This window comes from Chinchilla lanigera, unplaced genomic scaffold, assembly GCF_000276665.1.
Source record: "Chinchilla lanigera isolate Chin_1 unplaced genomic scaffold, ChiLan1.0 scaffold00002, whole genome shotgun sequence".
Lineage (NCBI taxonomy): Eukaryota > Metazoa > Chordata > Mammalia > Rodentia > Chinchillidae > Chinchilla > Chinchilla lanigera.
The window spans coordinates 30,440,789-30,458,255 of record NW_004955403.1 but is presented as its reverse complement, the minus strand read 5'-3'; the positions used below and the strand labels follow the sequence as shown (position 1 = coordinate 30,458,255).

Sequence of the window (17,467 nt, the reverse complement as noted above, 5' to 3'; positions counted from 1 at the left end):
AATCGACATCCCCCAAACAAATGATCTAATAATGAAAAGGGCAAATAAATTAACACTTCTTAAAAGAAACACAAATATCTAATAAGTACTTCTTACTATTTTCTGAGCATACTAAATTAAAGTTTTACTTTTTTCTTGGGATAGAGGAACGACTGTATCTGGCTGGACTAGATCCTGGTTGAACAGTCTCATGAGCTGGCTGGTTATAGGGCTAGGATTCTTTGCTGTATTCCTCTGTATTGGAGAAGCAAAATCCAGTCTCCCTTAGAAGAAGGGTGGAAATGGGAAATCCCTGTCCTATATGCTGAAGATCATGTACCTTTTTCTTTGCTCATGTGTCCCCTTTTTATCTTTTGATATAAAATCATTATTCTGCTTTTTAGATACATCTGCCTGCATCACCCTGGCTTAGGCCTGGTGTCCTGATTGCTCACAAAGAGGGGTACAAGGTGGGTATATTTCAGCTGCAAGGCAAATTTTGTAAATCTGTCTTCTGAGTTAGAACCTGAACAAGAGAGAATCCAGGAGTCTAAGTCCAAATTGCACTCTGGCTCTGAGGCTGTCTGTTTACTGTGGTTAGGAGTCTGAGTACTAAATTTTGGTTGAAGATTGATTACTGAACAACAGGAAATCTAATTCATATTCATGCCATAGGGTGTTTCAACGTGGTAAATGCTAATCTTAATTATTATGACCATGGGAATTTTTTATTTTACTGATAAACAGATATGAGAGATTGATAAACAGGTATGAAAGGTTGTTGTTGGTTTAGAGCAATGTAGCTTGTGAAGAAAACAGCTGAGATTTGAACTTGACTTTAAGAACAGTGCACTGTATTTTACAATGCTGATTTTTAAGACTAACAAAATATATTGAGAATAAAAGGACTCAAAGAACCTTGGAGAAACTCTAACATTATGTTATAGAAAGAATAAAAATCAGAATGAGAGAAATTTTATTTTGCGTTAAACAGAAACCAATCTAGCTGTCTTAAACAGAAAGGAATTTACTGTAGAAAATTAAGTTTTAATAAGTACATACAGGTAATTATTATACAAAAATGGAAACAATATGTTTTTTAAAATTGGAAGCTGTGAGAACTATCACGATGTCCTAAGTGTATGTGGCTAAATCCTTTTATGATTAGAACGCTTCTGAGACAGAAAATGTGAATCCTGTAACATGCACAACAGAAAATAGGAAAATAGTTGAGACAGAAGAAATCAAATCAAAACAAAACAAAATCTTTGTGTGCCCTACATAGCAGGTCAACAATAAATACATTTAGTAAAATCTCTTAGAATAATTTCTGGATATACAGAGAAGGTTGGAAATACTAGTTATTAGTATACCATCCTACATCTGTCTAGGAGAAGCTGTAGAATAAATAGATTGTGTAACTAACAAACATCATTTGTAGCAAGCTTCAGGTATCTCAGTGTTTGCAAAACTGTTTCAGTTATCCCTTTGTCAAAATGAGGGGCAAGACAGCTGGCTGTGGAGGACTCCAGATTTAATATTTGGTAAATGGATTCTAAACACATCTGGGAAGTGTTACAGTGGCCCGTCCCTGCCTCAGCAGATTCTGTTTTTGTTTTTCCTTCATTAGATGCTTTTTTTAAATTATAAAAGCAGTATGTACCTATCATATCAAACAATGGAAATATATGAATAAAATGTTAAGAAATGTACCAGTCCAATTTCCCTAACTAATTCTGCTGACAAATGTTAATGGTCAATCAACCGATTTTAAATTCAAATAACATTTGTTTATTTTGAACAAATTTACTGAATAGATGTAGGAGTTAAAATAGCATTCTTTCAGATGCAGGTCATTTCAGGGAATTAATGGTGGAAAATACAAAGACAGTAAACTTAAATTCTTTATGGACATTGAATAAAAAGACTCAGAACAACCAAATTATCTTTTTGATATTTTATAATTAATTCTGAAAATACTCTTTGGTATTATTCTGAAGAAAAAATTTACTGAGCATGACTGAAGAGAGGAGCTTCATACATAGTGGATGTTTTCTCAACATTTATTAAGATAGAGAAAAGCACATTCAAATTATTTTAAATGTCAGGCTCTATGTTCATAACCAATAGACTTCTCATTATAAATATTATTTTCCGGCCACTGTAATCATCAAAATAACATGCAAAATGTGTTAATACATTTTTGTTTAGTTTCTCTACACCATTTCAGAAAAGTTCTATGTTTAAGAGTTTATATATTTTCTTTTAATGTTTTATTTTATAGTTGAATATTTTTAAAAATTTATGCTGTAAGTTTTCTGCATTCCACTTGTACGCTACTTTAAATAGAATATTTATTAGCTCATAGGCCCTCAGCACCACTTACATCAATGTTTCTGTCAGAAAAACAAATTCTGAAGTCCAAATAAAATAGTACTTAGAATTCTAAACATTTTTATAACTTAAGGACTGCCTATAATGCTTCATTTGGGGCTTTTAATCCATAGTATCAGACAAATATGAAATATACATTAGTGGTGCAGAAGGAAAAGGAGACATCTCCTTCAGGTACCTCTCAAAAATATTTAAACAATCCAATACAGATGGATACCTGCTTTTTTATTTTATTTTACTTTATTTTCTGGATCATCTCAGAGAGAGCTTTGCCCCAGTAGTTCCCTCTAAGAGGCTTACTGATCCAGGCTAATCTAGCCCAAGCTGTGTTGAGGAAATCTGCATTCGAGCTGGGTTTTCCCCTGCCCTCCTTTCTTCCTCCTGTGAGGACTTTTCTCCTTATTAAGCAGCTCACTGGCGCTGCCATTAATCTAGGTATCAAGGCCCTGTAATAGGCATTAGTTTATAGTTACTGAGCTATAGTATCCAACTTGCTCAACATGAAGCACATGATTTAATTTAAATAACACCCAAATTCACAGCTCAACCAATTGATTTTTAATGAGAATTTCACATATTTTATTTTGTGCAAGCAGTATTAGCCTTATGCATCAGTAACTTAAGAAAGAGAAAATGGGAGGTGTGAGTTTTAAAATATATAAGCTTCTTAATTGAAACTTCAAGTTCTGCAATTAAAGCAGATTGAAGTCAATTTGATGACAAAACATTTTATAAAGTGTGTGGTGTGGTTATGAGGAACAGATATTTTATTCTCATTGGTTTTAATTTTGCTATAGATCCTGAGTGTTTGAAAAAATTTTATATGCTTTTAGATATAGTTTCATTGGTGTAAATTTGAAAGAAAATACTGAACTCTCTAAGGTTGAATCTTTTCCTTTTTTCCCTAAAAGAAAGATGATAAGTAGCAAGAATGAAAGCACCTCACTTTGAAAAATAAACTTTAATTAAAGAAAATTGTTTTATGATGTCTTTAATTCTTCTGGGAAGATACCCAGAAGTGGAATATCTGGGTCAAATGGGACTTCCAATCCTTTTTTGATCGATTTTGCATGCTTGTGTCTGGTGGTCTGAGCAACTGATTTGCATATTGAACTGATTTCAATATGCAATGGAATTACAATGGTGAACTCCTACCATCTTGCCTAATAAAACTGTATTATCACTACTGTTTTATCGAAGAATTATTTTCTTATTCCCTTTAATGGTTTGAGCAATCTTTCATTCTTACATCTGGTCATCTGAGCAATATAGTGGAGGACAGCCATATGTAAAGTAACAACCACTGTTGATTCGTATTATTTTGTCTTGAGACTCAGTATCACTTTGAATGTTTGTGCTTTGGTTTGTTTATGTTTGTGATACTGGTATGCTGCTAATGTTCTGTTTTTGTTTGTTTGTTAGTTTCTCATTTACTACTTTCTTTAAAATAAAAAATATTGTTTTTTTTTCTGGAAGAAAATAAAACCATTCTGTGTAGATGTGTCTTAGTTACTTTTCTCTCCTTGCTGAGAGGAAATATACCAGACTTCTAACGTTGCAAAATACCAGACTCCCAAAGTTAAGGGAGGAAAGGTCTATTTAGCTCACAGTTTGTAGAGGTTTCAATCCATAATTAGTTGGCTCCAGTGAGGAGTGGCACATAGCAGAGGGGTAGCAGTTCATGCAGGCAGAAAACAGCCAACCAATGAAACTATATCCAAAAGCATATTCTTTTCCTCATATTGTATGCAGGCTACCCACCCTAGGGCAGGTGTAGCACTAACACTATTTTTTTTTTCCCCTCCGGTACCAGGAACTGAACTCATGACCTTGTGCTTGCCAGGCAGGCGCTTTGCCACTGAGCTAAATCCCCAGCCGCTAGCACTAACACTCCTTTTTTTTTTTTGTTTTTTCTCCGGTACCGGGAGCACTAACACTCCTAATCCCAGCATTAGACTATGAATCAATCACAAACTGTACATTCAGCCACCTCAGAAATCCTGTCTCCCATGACCATGTAAAGCTTTGGGGGATATCCAGACAGAAACTGTAACAGGATGGTTGAGAGAATATAATAAAGATTAATATACTACAAATAACATTTTTTAATACTGGGGTTTGAACTCTGAGTGTTTTATTTTTTCAGTTTATTGGTACAATTTAGATATACATAATGATCATGTGCATCATACAGAATTTATACCTGTACCTGACCTGTCTTGATTCCTCTTTTTTTCTCATTCCCCTCCGCGGCCTTCAACCCCTCTTTCCCTCCTTATTTACAAAGCTTTTCCATTTTACCCTTTATCTCATTGTTTTTCTTTTCTCTTCCTCCCTTTCCCTCTCCCCCTCCCTAGTTCTTTTCCTTTGAACAATTTCTTGCTATTTCACAATATCTATTATACATTTTGGTTCTTATTTTACACCTTTAATTTCTTCTAAACCCAGAGTTTTGTTGATCTAAATCCTTAGCCCCCCTTTTTAAATTTTTTTGTTTTTATTTTTATTTTTTTTGAGATAATGTCTCAACTTAGTGAGTTCAGGGTGGGCTGGAACTTGATATTTTTCTGACTTCACATCCCAGGATGCTATACTTTCTTTGTATACACATATGCATTATGGGAGGAAAATAGTAGATCATACTTAACACAAAACACTAATCAACATATCAGTAATAAGTATTTGTACTGGCTGCTGAATTTTCTAGTGATTGCTACAGAACACGTAAATATGCTGTTTAAATTAATTCATCTAGAGGGAAAATGACGTCAATCAATTGTTATTTCTTTTATCACCTTAGTGGTTATTATAGACTTCTTTAGTTTTATGATCTAAAGTAGTACTGTTGATGGCTGGCAAACAGCCCCATGAGTTCATATACACAAAGATGGTAACTGTGTAGTTTATGATATTAGTGATGCTAATAACAAATGCTGGCTCTACCTGAACTAGATTTTCAACTTAGCACTTATTTGCCTTGTGATCTTAGACAAGTTATTTGATTTTTGGTCATCTATAAAATGTATCTGTTTACATGTATGTAAACTGCTAATGAAAACAGCCTTTTCTGAGGATCAGTTGATTTAATTCATACATAGCGTTGAGAACACAATACAGGCAATTTATTTTATTTTATTTTTTTCCATACCGGGAATCGAACTCACAACCTTGCACTTGCCAGGCAGGCGCTGTGCCACTGAGCTAAATCCTGAGCCCCTCATATAGGCAATTTACGCACAAATACATATATCTCTTTTTCAACAAACACACTTTGAGCCAATTGCCTTTTCCTAGCAGACACACTATCTCAGTAACTTAGAATTTCCCCCTTCCTTCATCCTAGGATTGAGTCAGTATTTTTGGAATGTATAAATGACAAGGCTTTGGTGTAGGTGTTTGGAAGATAGAGCTGACCCTCAGTGTCTATTTCTGTTCATACAACTGTCCCCTACATGAGCTGCCCATCATCTTGTCTAGTCTCTAGGATCTGAGTCATTGCTGATACGCGTCTAATATGCCCGTTTCCCATCTGTTTGTGGAGACAGAAACTACAATGCCATGTGAGGCCCCATCTGCCTGGACTGTCTGTGCCACCATTCCTGTTCCAGGCACACAGCAAGCTGTGTTCTTCCCATGGAACAGGCCTCAAGGCTCCCCTCTGTCTCTTTCTTGCAAATCTAACTGGATGCTTGCATGTCTGAATATCATGGACTATGAAACACATTTACGGAACAAATTTAGAAGCACAGAAATTGAAGAAGCTGTTAGAGTTGTTATTTTGACCAAGCTCATTCCATTTTTGGAGGGTGAAAGGAGATTAAACGTAGTAATTAGCGCATGCACAGACATTACTAACAATTCCGAACTCTTATTTACCCCTGCTTGGTCCAGGAGACCCCTGGACATTTAGCCAGAGGATATTATCATGAAACTAAAGAAATGTTTTTTAGAGACCGGGGGCTTTAAAACGGAACTCTGGTGATTAGTGCCATACCATGATATATATGAACTACCGGGTTAAGCCAGAAAAAAATATGTAGCAAGTGTTACAGAACAGAGATCACTCCTGGCTAGTGAATCAGAGAAAGGGAAGAGAGCGGAGGAAGGGATATTTAGTTTTATTCGGAAAAGATGGGTAAGATTTTCAGAAAAGGTTAATTTTATAAAGAAAAATGATTCTTGCTCTTTTTTCCCCAAAGCTTGTCTCTTTTCCTCTTCAAACTTAGTAATGACAATGGTATTTTTGTGGTGAAAACCTTGTAGATCTTAAAGGCATCAGACTCAACACTATTGGTAGATCGTTGGGTGGCTTTAGAAGACCAAGCTCTCTCTCTCTCTGAAATAGCAGTAATGTCTAACTTAATAGGGCTGGCCGGGGCTAGAGCTCAGCAGCACAGTGCCTTCCTGGCAAGCGCAAGGTCCCGAGTTTGACTGCAGGTACCAAAACCAAACAAACAGGAAATCTAACTAATAGGACTGAGAAGATCAAAGTTTGAATTATACTCAAAGTACAGAGCCTACCTACCACCTTGTAGCAACTCAGTGAATGCTATTTTTTTTCCTTTTCCTCTTTTCATCCCAGTCATTTCAATGGAAAGTTTGTTGAGAGACCTGAAAAAATTTCCTTTAGGAATTGGATTTACTAAATAAGTCCTTTACATTTACAAGCTACATTCTGGAAGCATCTGTAGAATACAAGACTTATTTAGGCTGATAAATAACTTGTATAATAATAAAATGAAAAATATAATGGGTGTTATAAGAAGCTTAAGAAGAGAAATATACTTGATTTGCAGGTTTATTTTAAAGTCCTAAATCCTATAGAGGCCTATTTTAAAAGGAAATACTTCTACAGAAGTAACATACACGATTTTGCAAGTGATTACAGGAAACATGTTTTTCTCACAGTTGACCATTTAAGAATTAGGTCATAGGATAAACTCTGTTTCTGTTGGGCTTTGATAATATCTAATTGGACAATTAAGTTCTCTTTAGATCTTTTCACTCTTGTTATGTAAAAGTTCACCCAAGTTAAGAATGAGATAGCTCCCTGGTGTAGCTTGCAGAGATAGTCCCTGTAGGACTGAAAGGCATCCGTTTGGGGAATGCTGAAAGGAAACACAAAGTATTTGTTCTCTGCTATGTAGGCTTAACTGGGGGACCAAAGAACTCACAAATGTAAATACATTTTTCACATTGACGTGGAAGAGAATTTCAGCCTAGGTAATACTGGGTGTCTAGGGATAGTTGGGGACACTAAAATTAAAACAGAAAATCCACTAAGTGGAGAGAAATTAGAATCTGCTCTCTCTTTAGTTTTAAAAACAACCTTTTTTTTTTGTTTTAGTTAAGACAAAGTACTTTATAATTATTCTACCTAGACAAATATGTGAAATAAATTTGAAACTCCAAAATGATATTTTAACACTACTGATGATAAATTGATGATAAATGAAAATCAGTTTTGATTAGCCCTAAATAGGATATTGGTAATAGAGCAAATAATTGCATGTGAATAAATTATTCCCTAATGATAGCTATACAACACAAGTGAGAGTTAGAGCTTAAAAAGAAAATGGTGTTTGGTCTGATTTTGGGCTTGGTTGTTATTAGTCAATTCCATTTTTCCTCAGAACATTATCTTTCAACAATATTAGCACACAGCTTCCTTTTCTTGGAGTCATTTGGCCTTGGTTCTTTGTATGTATGTCAGATAACTGAACTATCCTTTGGTCCCTCCAATCCATCAGGTATTAATAGTTTGAGAGTGGAGAGTAGGTGCACCATTCTTGTTTTTAAGTAATCTCATTATGAATGCTACGGATGGGGCAGTTATTTTTGTGTGAATGTTGTCCTCCAGGCCGGCATTTCATTTAGCCTGCATTAGTTACCTCCATGCTATTTTAATATTCACTCCTTGCTCAGGGGTCAAGGGCTTAGTTCCTGCTGTGGTGTGTACTTGGCAGTCTGTTCTATCTGCTTTATCTTTGACATAGTCCTCTTATTCCTGTTTTATTTATTTATATCATTCATCTAACAGTTGTGAATTCTTTGGTGTTTCTAATTTATGATAGTACATTTACAGTTAGTCCAGGCGAATATTACATATATATTTTCCCAATTTATTTTTGTTTTATTACAAATATTCTGATATATTTACCCATTATATTTATGTATAAGATGGTACTTTGTACAATTTAATTCATGCTTTCTCTGGTCCTAATAACTTCTACTGTCCTTGTAGTACCATTCAGCCTGTTATTTTGTCTACATGTCCTTCACCGTTCCCCTACTAATTACAGACACTAAATCTGATTCCCCTTATGTCCCTTAAAGCTGGGATCAAAAAAGACAGCTCATTGGATACCTCTGGTCAACTACTTGTTTTTCTAAGACCCTAAGCTAAGAGTGGTTTTTCTGTTTGTAAATTGTTGAAAAACATCAGCAGAGAAATTTTATAACAAGTGAAAGTTGGATAAAATTAAAATTTCTATGTCATAAAGTTTTATTGGAACATAGACTTCTTTATTCATTTAAATATTTTCTATGGATACCTTAAAGCAGAGCCAAATAGTATGACAGAGAGACACTATATGTCCCACAAAACCTAAAATAGCTGCTATCTAGCCCTGTATAGAAAAAGTTTTGATTCCATCCGCTCATGTTTTAGGAAAGCACTTTTAATAGGAAGTGCCCTAGAATGAAGAAGTAAGTTCATATTAAATAAAAAGACATTATTAACTAATTTAAGTCATTTAGGCAGTTTCAGCAACATAACAACATAGAACTAGAAATTTTCATTAGAGTTTGAAGCATCAAATACTGTGCTGTTTCTATGGTTTTCATTATTCCTAGGTCAAGCTTGTAGCTATCTAACCTAGCCGTACGAGGATGATCTAGCATTTCAGATACTAGACAAGGCTGAGAAGGTAGAGATCAATCTGAAGAATGCTAAGAAGTTGTTGCTTGAACATGAAATAAATTCAAAACTTTTAAAGCTGAAAAAATTCAATGTCTATTTGTAAGAAAAAGAATGATTAAAAAATCCCCAAGGATTCTCATTTAGATAAAATGAGCTTTCGAGATTAGGTACAATTCTGACTTAAAGCAGACACCATAATATAAAATTCACCTCCTTACCTATGGATTAAAAAAAGCGTGTGTGTGGAATAAAAACTTTGTATAGGTGAAAAAGATGAGCAGAACCAAACTTGAAAGCACACCAAACACAAGGAGTGCTGGTTAAATTGTCCTTCTTACTGTGAAAACCTTTGACCCTCCACAAGGAGTAGCAGAAATTGAGAGAAATAGAAAGCATTTCTTATACTTGCCTTTTTTCTGTACTTTATTATGAAGAGGCACCACTGAAAATGTTAGTGATTAGAGAATGTGAGCTGTGAGAAAGATGAATCTTTCTTTTCTTTCTATACGTTGGCAGGTACTTTCTGGTACTCAGAGAGCTTTAGCAATATTTTGAATGTTTAACAGTGATTTTGAATACAAACTACTCATTTCCATATTTACAATATATTCACGAAAAAGAAGTTAGATTTTTTTCCCTGAAAGAGATTCACACATTTTAATAAATGTCATTTAGTAAAAAGTATATCCTAAAACTTAGACCTGTTCTTAAATGCCAGGACACTTTTATTTATTAGATGTATGTTATGGTTTGTGTCTGGATGTCCCCCCACAGCCTCACGCAGTCATGGGGTGGGCTTCTACAGTGTATAATTGATCCATGGTCCAGTGCTGGGATTATGGGTGTGAGTGCTACACCTGCCCTGGGGTGGGCAGCCTGCATACAATATAAGGGAGGGAAATACGCTGGCCCTTCTCGCCTGCTCCTCCCTTTTTGTTCTTGCTGCTTTTGCCATGTTCCACCGCCATGAAATCTTACCCTCTGCCATGTGCCACTCTACCTTGGAGCCAGCCAAGTATGGACTGAAACCTCCACAAGCTGTGAGATAAATAAACCTCTTTCCACCCTTAATTTGGGGTGTCAGATATTTTGTCCCAGCAACAAGAGAAAGTAACCCAGACAGTGTACATGAAGTGTCTTTTGGTTATGAGAGTATATATTCTCTCTCTTTTTTTTTGTCTTTTTCAGACAGGATTTCCCTATGCAGTTCAGGCCAGCCTTGAGCTTACTTTTTAGCCCAGACTGGCCACAAACTCACAACAATCCTCCTGCCTCAGCCTCCCAAGTGCTGGGATTACAGGCATGCACCACCACACCCAGCATAGAGCATACATATGCTCATCCCTATTTTTCTACGTATCATACCTACAGTGACTGACTTAAAAATAACTATCCAGATAAATATAATAAGTGACATATGCATGGCCCCAGTGACTCTAAAAGCTGAAGGTAGAGAGAAATTTTGTCTGTGCAGGGTTATCATTGAAAAAGTTAGTAAACTGTTTCCTTAAAGATTTATAATAGATAAAGATTAAGGATGAGAAATCCAAATAGGAGAACTGACAAGAGAAAAGCCATGAAGGTAGGAAAATATGCAATGTTTTAAGGAATGATGTGTAATTCGTTATGTATCATGTAGGATATATGAAGGTGAAAGTTCCTGATTATAGAAAGATAGAATAAAATAGTGTTCACATAGTATATTTGCTTGTTTAAAATCTATGCAGATTCAACTTAGTGTGAACACAAAACACTAAAATAAAATGTCATAGTAATTTTGAAACGGAAAAACCTACCTAAAGCATCAGTCCTGTAAAAAGTGGTAATTTGAATACTTCATTAAGACATGCCCAATAAAATTTACTAGGCTGAGGAAAAGTTCTATTAGCCAGAGTGACACTGTGCTTCAACTTTTAGAGTCCCTCTGACAAAGCAGAGGGAAGTAGGGATTTCAGCCCTTCGTCTGTGAAATGTAGGAGGAAAATTTTCTTTACAGGAAGAGCACAGCATGTTTATGAGTCTGTGTAAGCTTGTTACCTGCACAGTAATTACTTCAATTCCTGTTTGCTGTGCCTGTGTAGGTAAAGCCATAGGTACCTGGTCACAGGAAAATATGCTTAGTTCATTTCCACATCTTTAATTGGAGGGTTTCTGGGAAGGAGATCAGAGTGGCAGAACTTTGGAGCAAAAATCCTTGAATATTAGCATAGTACTCATTCATCATTATCAATTTTATTTTTGTGACAAATAATATTTTTATATGTACAACAGTCCAAAGCCCAGGCTGCAGCCACCATCGTAGTTTATAAATTCATGAAGTGGGCATTTCTTTTGTTTGATATGAAGAAAAACTTTATGAAGTTTTTCTGATAGTAAAGAAATGAATATATTACTGACATAGCATAGTTTGAGGAAATAAAGTACTTAATCAATTTTAGGAAAGTGAACCTATATTGATAAGAAAAAGACTATCTTTATGGAAAAAGTACAAGTTTTCTGAACAGTTGGGTCAAATCCCAAAATACCGTGTGACTTTATCACATAAAATGAGAACCATCTATTGTATTCAAACCATGTGTTCAGGCTAAAAGGTAATGTTAAGTGGATTTCCTGAATCCAGCCTAGGACCTTTGATATCCTTCTGTGCCATTTGAGGGCTTAGAATCCTCTGTACCATATTAAGCTGCCTATGGGGGATCATACTGTCTTTTATCAGTCTGGGTTGCCCCTTATCCGGTTTTGTTCCTATTAACTTCTGTTGCAATCCTTTTTGGTTAAAAAGGCAGAAGTTAGATACTCTTTTCTTTCTTTCATTTTTGCACTGATGTGGCTCTATCTGTGCCTTAGTAGTTGAGGAATAAATAGATATTATGAAGCAAGTATAGAATAAGAATAGAATTGTGAAGCTGACCTATTAGAACCATAGCTATTAGAGAGTATTTCTCACTATTCATTTGGAAGAACACCTGCTTCAGTATCACACAATATTGAAGCCTAGCTTTGGAGGCCTCAGACATCCCAAAATATAGTTCAGATAATTTGTAAAAGATATATACTAAAGCCTCTAAATCTCTGTGCCTGAAGATTGTCATCTCTTTCATTACAAATCTAAAATGTTAGCCATCTGTGTATCTATGCAGCATATGTAAATGTTAATTGATGATTATTCTTCTAGAATTACATTCAGTCTTGTGGGGGAGATGAGTATATAATCAGTTTGGAAGCAGAGTGAGTTAGAATATAATGTCACATGGGCTGGGGATTTAGCTCAGCGGCAAAAGTGCCTGCCTGGCAAGCTCAAGGTCATGAGTTCGGTTCCCGGTACCGGAGAAAAACAAAAAAACAAAAACAAAAAATGTCACAGAAGTGAAACTTTAATTTATACTCTTACGATATCTAAGTTGGATTACTACTGTAATTGACTGTCTACAGGTCTCCTGGAAAAAAGAGAAGGTAGCTTGTACAGGTACACAACCCCAGAGATTTTAAACATACAGAATCTGGTCAATGTTTTTCTACTTGGGGATTCTGGTTCTAGCTGTCAGTTAGGTACTGAATTGATTGTCAGAGGTCCTAGCGATGTGTTTTTGAAACACTGCATGAATCCAAATGAGTTTTAGGTTCCCTATTGTCTGAGTCCAATTTTGTTGAACTGTAGAAGTGTTGGGTTTTCATTTGTTCAGAACTGCTATTAAAAATCACTATGCCCTATAGCATTTTCAAGCAGCTGTAGAATATATTTATCCTAGAGAGATTCAGAATATCAGACCTGTCATTGAATTTAGGTCAAGACTAAAGTGACTTGTTTAATTTACTTTCTTTAAATAGTACTGTATTCTTTCTCTGTACTCTGTGCAGCTTCTCCAGGATTGTAAAAAGACTCCTTTAAAATCTTAACATTCTAATATGTAAGAGTCCTGTTTAAATAGATCTAGTTGATAAAATTTTGTCAAAAAACATATTCATTTATATGCATGGTCTGCTGTGCACACCTACATTATAGCCTCACTCTCATGGGTTTGGTGTTGGTGAAGGAAAGAAACAAACATGTTGTATTTTCCATATAACATTAATTCTATTGTGTAGGATATTTTATAAAAAGTACAAACATTTACTGTTTACTATTTTAGGGGGCTAGTTCAGTGGCTGAGTACTTGCTTAAGCATGTGCAAGGTTTGAACCCCAGCAACCCCTCATATCTATGGATATATTTTAAGATAAATTTTCACAAGAATTACTTTACTAAAAACTCCCAAAACATCACATTTGTAACAATGTTATTTAAAGTCAAGCCATTAAAGCACATTTCTACTTTTTTTTTGAATCTGCAAATTAAAGTAACAATAAGGGTCTTTATTTCTAAACACTGCATAATTTGCTTTGTCTACTGGCACATTCCTATTTCTTTTAAACACTTTTCTTCTGTGATCCAAACGCATATTTGTTACATGTATTGTAATCAGTGTAGTTACAGTACTCTCTCCTTGTACTTCTTGGTCATGTTTGGTGTATGATAGTTTAATGCAAATTAAATCAGTAATATAATTTTAGGGAAGCATACACTGTTAATAACTACCTCAATTTTATTCCTCCTGAGCATGGAATTTTCTTAGCTATATGATTATAGGCAGCATGGCATAAGACATAAAAAAGATATCTGAAATTGAAAAAATGTCATGGACAAGTCACTTTGCCTGTTTAATTTTATTTTTAGTTCTTAAAATGACATAAAGCCATGTGTATTTACCATGCACAATGTGTTACTTAGAAGTATATGTACATTTTAAAATGACTAACTCTAGCTAACATATATGTTACCTCACATATTCATTTTTGTGGTGAGAGCAACTTAACATGCATTCCTTTAACATTTCTCAAGAATATAATATATTGTTAACTATAATTACCATGTTGTACAATATATCCCTTGAACTTGTTCTTTCTAACAGATTTCTTTTCTTTCATACTAGGAACTGTACCCAGGGCCTTAACACTGAATTAAATCTCCAATCCTTTTGTTTGTAGTTTTTTTTTTTTTTTTTTCATTGTTAGTATGTGGCCAGGAATAGATACCTAGTGGGGTGGTGAGGACCTGGCACATGTGCATAACACACCTTCATTATTTTTTTACTATCCCTTTCCCACCCTCACTTCACCTTCCATCTCTTGGTTCTTTTTCCATTTGAGAAAGATCTGCCTCCCTGTCTCCTATCATCTATCTTTTGTTTCACTTTTAATTTATATTTTGGATTTCTCATATAACAGAAACCATGTGATACTTAAGCTCATGTATCTGATCTGTTTCATTTAACATTATAGTCTCAAGGTACATCCATTTTCCTACAAATTACTCAAGCTTATCCTTCTTTATGACAGAGTAGTACTCCATTGTGTGTCAATACCACATTTTCTTTATTCACTCTTCTTGCATTGAACATATAGGCTGTTTCCAAGATTTAGCTCTTATAAATTGTGCTGCTATAAACACGGGTATGTATGTACCACTGTTTTATTTTTTACTGGTCTTGTTAATTTCCTACATTGGCCAGCGTGGGCTCAGATTTGCAGTCCTCCTGGCTCATCCTCTCCACGTACTTGGATTGCAGGTGTGCATCACTAAGCCTGGCTCTAACTGAAATTTTCTTTACTTTTACCAACACCACTGTCCAACCAACAACACAGTCTTGGGCAAGCACCAGTCTACCATCTACTTTCATGAGATCAGTGTTGTTTAGATTGCACATGTTAGATAATATAGCATTTGTCTTTCCATCCCTGCCTTACTTCATTTAGTCATGCCTTGTAGGGTCATCTATGTTGTCCTATTGAGCTACTTCGCTCATTTTTAAACTATTGAGTTTTTCATCTGTGTTTATAGTTTATCTATAATGATGTGTATTTTTTTTTAAAGAAACACTCACAAATGGGAAGAAGTATCTCAGAGATGAACCACATATTTATGCGTGTTCAATGCCCTTCTCACTCTACTTAGTGGAGATTCTGCTCTTTAACTGTTACAACTTCTTTTCTGTAGGTGAAGAAATGAGTCATAAGAGAATCTATTTCATAAGGCTACATATGACTTAAATGAGTTAATATGTGTAAAATACTTCATACAGTACTTGGAGTCAATTATTTAAAAAATAAATAAAATGACTTCTTTATACCAATGAGAGATCTAACATTACTAATACACAGATTTCATTAGTCATTTATTGTTGTGTAACAAATTACCCCAAAGTCTAGCAGTTTAAAACAACAAACTTTTACTCTTTAGCTGTCTCTCGTGGGTCACACATCTGCATATGGATTTAGGTAAGAAAAGGTACTTACTTTTATTGTATTCTAATTATGAGAAGCAAGTTATGAAGTCTGGAACATATTTTAAGCAGGGGAGTAGTAATTACAGCCATGGTGGAAGATGCCAATCACAGAGACAATTGATATTATTTTAAACCTATGAATGGTAAATGGAAAATATTTATAATTTTGTTCCACTGAAAAACAAACTGAAGCCTCTTGAGATCGCGAAAGATTTGGCAATCTTTAAGTGCACTTCGTTTGCTCAGTAATAGTTTGTCTCAGATCCCAGGTTGTTATTAACATTTCTATTACTCCATTGTCTGGCTTTGAAATATATAAAGATCTCTTGTGACTTTAAGGACACGAGGTGGATGTAAAAAGTCTAGGAGCTGGTGCTATTTTTCTGTGCCTCTATGTTTGTGTATGACTTGCTATTTTGCTTTTGTTGTCTCCACTGTGATTTGTGGATTTGTCATGTTGAATTTAGTAAAGAATGTGGCTTTTTGAAAGAAATCTCAGAAAACTCAAATATAATCATCTGTTTGTCCTCAAGGCTTGTGTTGAAGTTGTTATTGGTCATCAACCTGTATCATTCAACATAAAAGAGAGAAATAATGCTTTAAGAAAAGGTATGCTCCAATTGTATTTGGTCCTGAAGTATCTAGATGTATTCTGTTTTGCACGGATAGATTCAATCAAATACACATAATTGAGATTTTGTTGCCAATTAACTAAAGTTGTGCTGACTTAGAAAAAGTTTCCTTGAACCATATACTTCATGTGAACTATTTCTGAAGCATATTTGGAAGAGAAAAACATTTTTTTCTTTATGGTGTTTTTCAATTAGAATTCCTGTGCTTATATTGTGCCTGACCCTTTTAAAACCTTAATTTAAATGAAAAGTAGAAAATTCAACAATCTCTTGCAAGGTCCATTCTAGCCGTAACATTCTTCAATTCCGTTTTTTTCAAAAAAATAGAGTTATTCTGAATTGTAATTAGAGTGGCAATGACCTCTTGTTCCCCATGAATGTGAATGGTAAGACAATCTTCTAACATCACTGTAACAACAACCACAACAAAATTATGTTTCTCTGTTTCTTTTATGAGCTGAGAAACTAAAGAAGCACACTCTTAAGAGATTCACTGGTTAAATTAATTTTTAAACATACACAGGAAGTACATTTTTTCTCTCCCTTGATTAGATTACCTGCCTAATCTCAGTCTCCCATTTTAATCCCTCGCCATTATTTCTGAACTCATTAATTATTCTCTCTCTCTTGGATTGTTAATTTCTCCCTCCCCACTAATCTCTTTTACTTGGCCCACCCACATGCCCTTGTCTTCCCTGTATGGAAACAAAAAAACAAAATAAAAGGCCATGACTTTTCCTCAGGGTCCTGGCATTTTTTTTTAACCAGAATTTTTTTTTTTGTTTTCTTGGTTTTTTGTTTTTTTTTCTGGTACCCGGAATCGTACTCACTACCTTGTGCTTGCCAGGCAGGCACTGTGCCACTGAGCTAAATTCCAAGCCCCGTTGCATTTTTTTTTTTTTAATGTAACAAATTCTGAGAAAGATTTTCTGCTTTCAGTGCTTCAACTTCTACTTTACCTTCTCACTCTTTAATTCTCAATAATCTACCCTTTTACTCCTTCAAAGGTAATCAGCAGCCTTCAGGGTCACATATGGTTGTATAACAACATAAACAATGGTTTCTATTCAGTTTTTATCCTCCGGATAAGTCATTATATGTAACAATAACACCCCTGAGCCCTTTGCAGAAATTAATAACCTGACTTTCTTTTTCTTTCTTTCTTTCTTTCTTTCTTTCTTTCTTTCTTTCTTTCTTTCTTTCTTTCTTTCTTTCTT

At 34.9% G+C, this 17,467-nt stretch overlaps 1 long non-coding RNA gene across 1 annotated transcript in view; it reads left to right on the top strand.

Annotated features, from left to right (window-relative positions):
* The first annotated feature begins 381 nt into the window (after positions 1–381).
* LOC102014520 overlaps positions 382–17,467 on the top strand; it is an 88,139-nt gene continuing 71,053 nt past the window's right edge. The window contains exon 1 of the long non-coding RNA XR_259213.2: positions 382–449. This is a non-coding gene — a long non-coding RNA (uncharacterized LOC102014520). The remainder of the gene's footprint in view (positions 450–17,467) is intronic.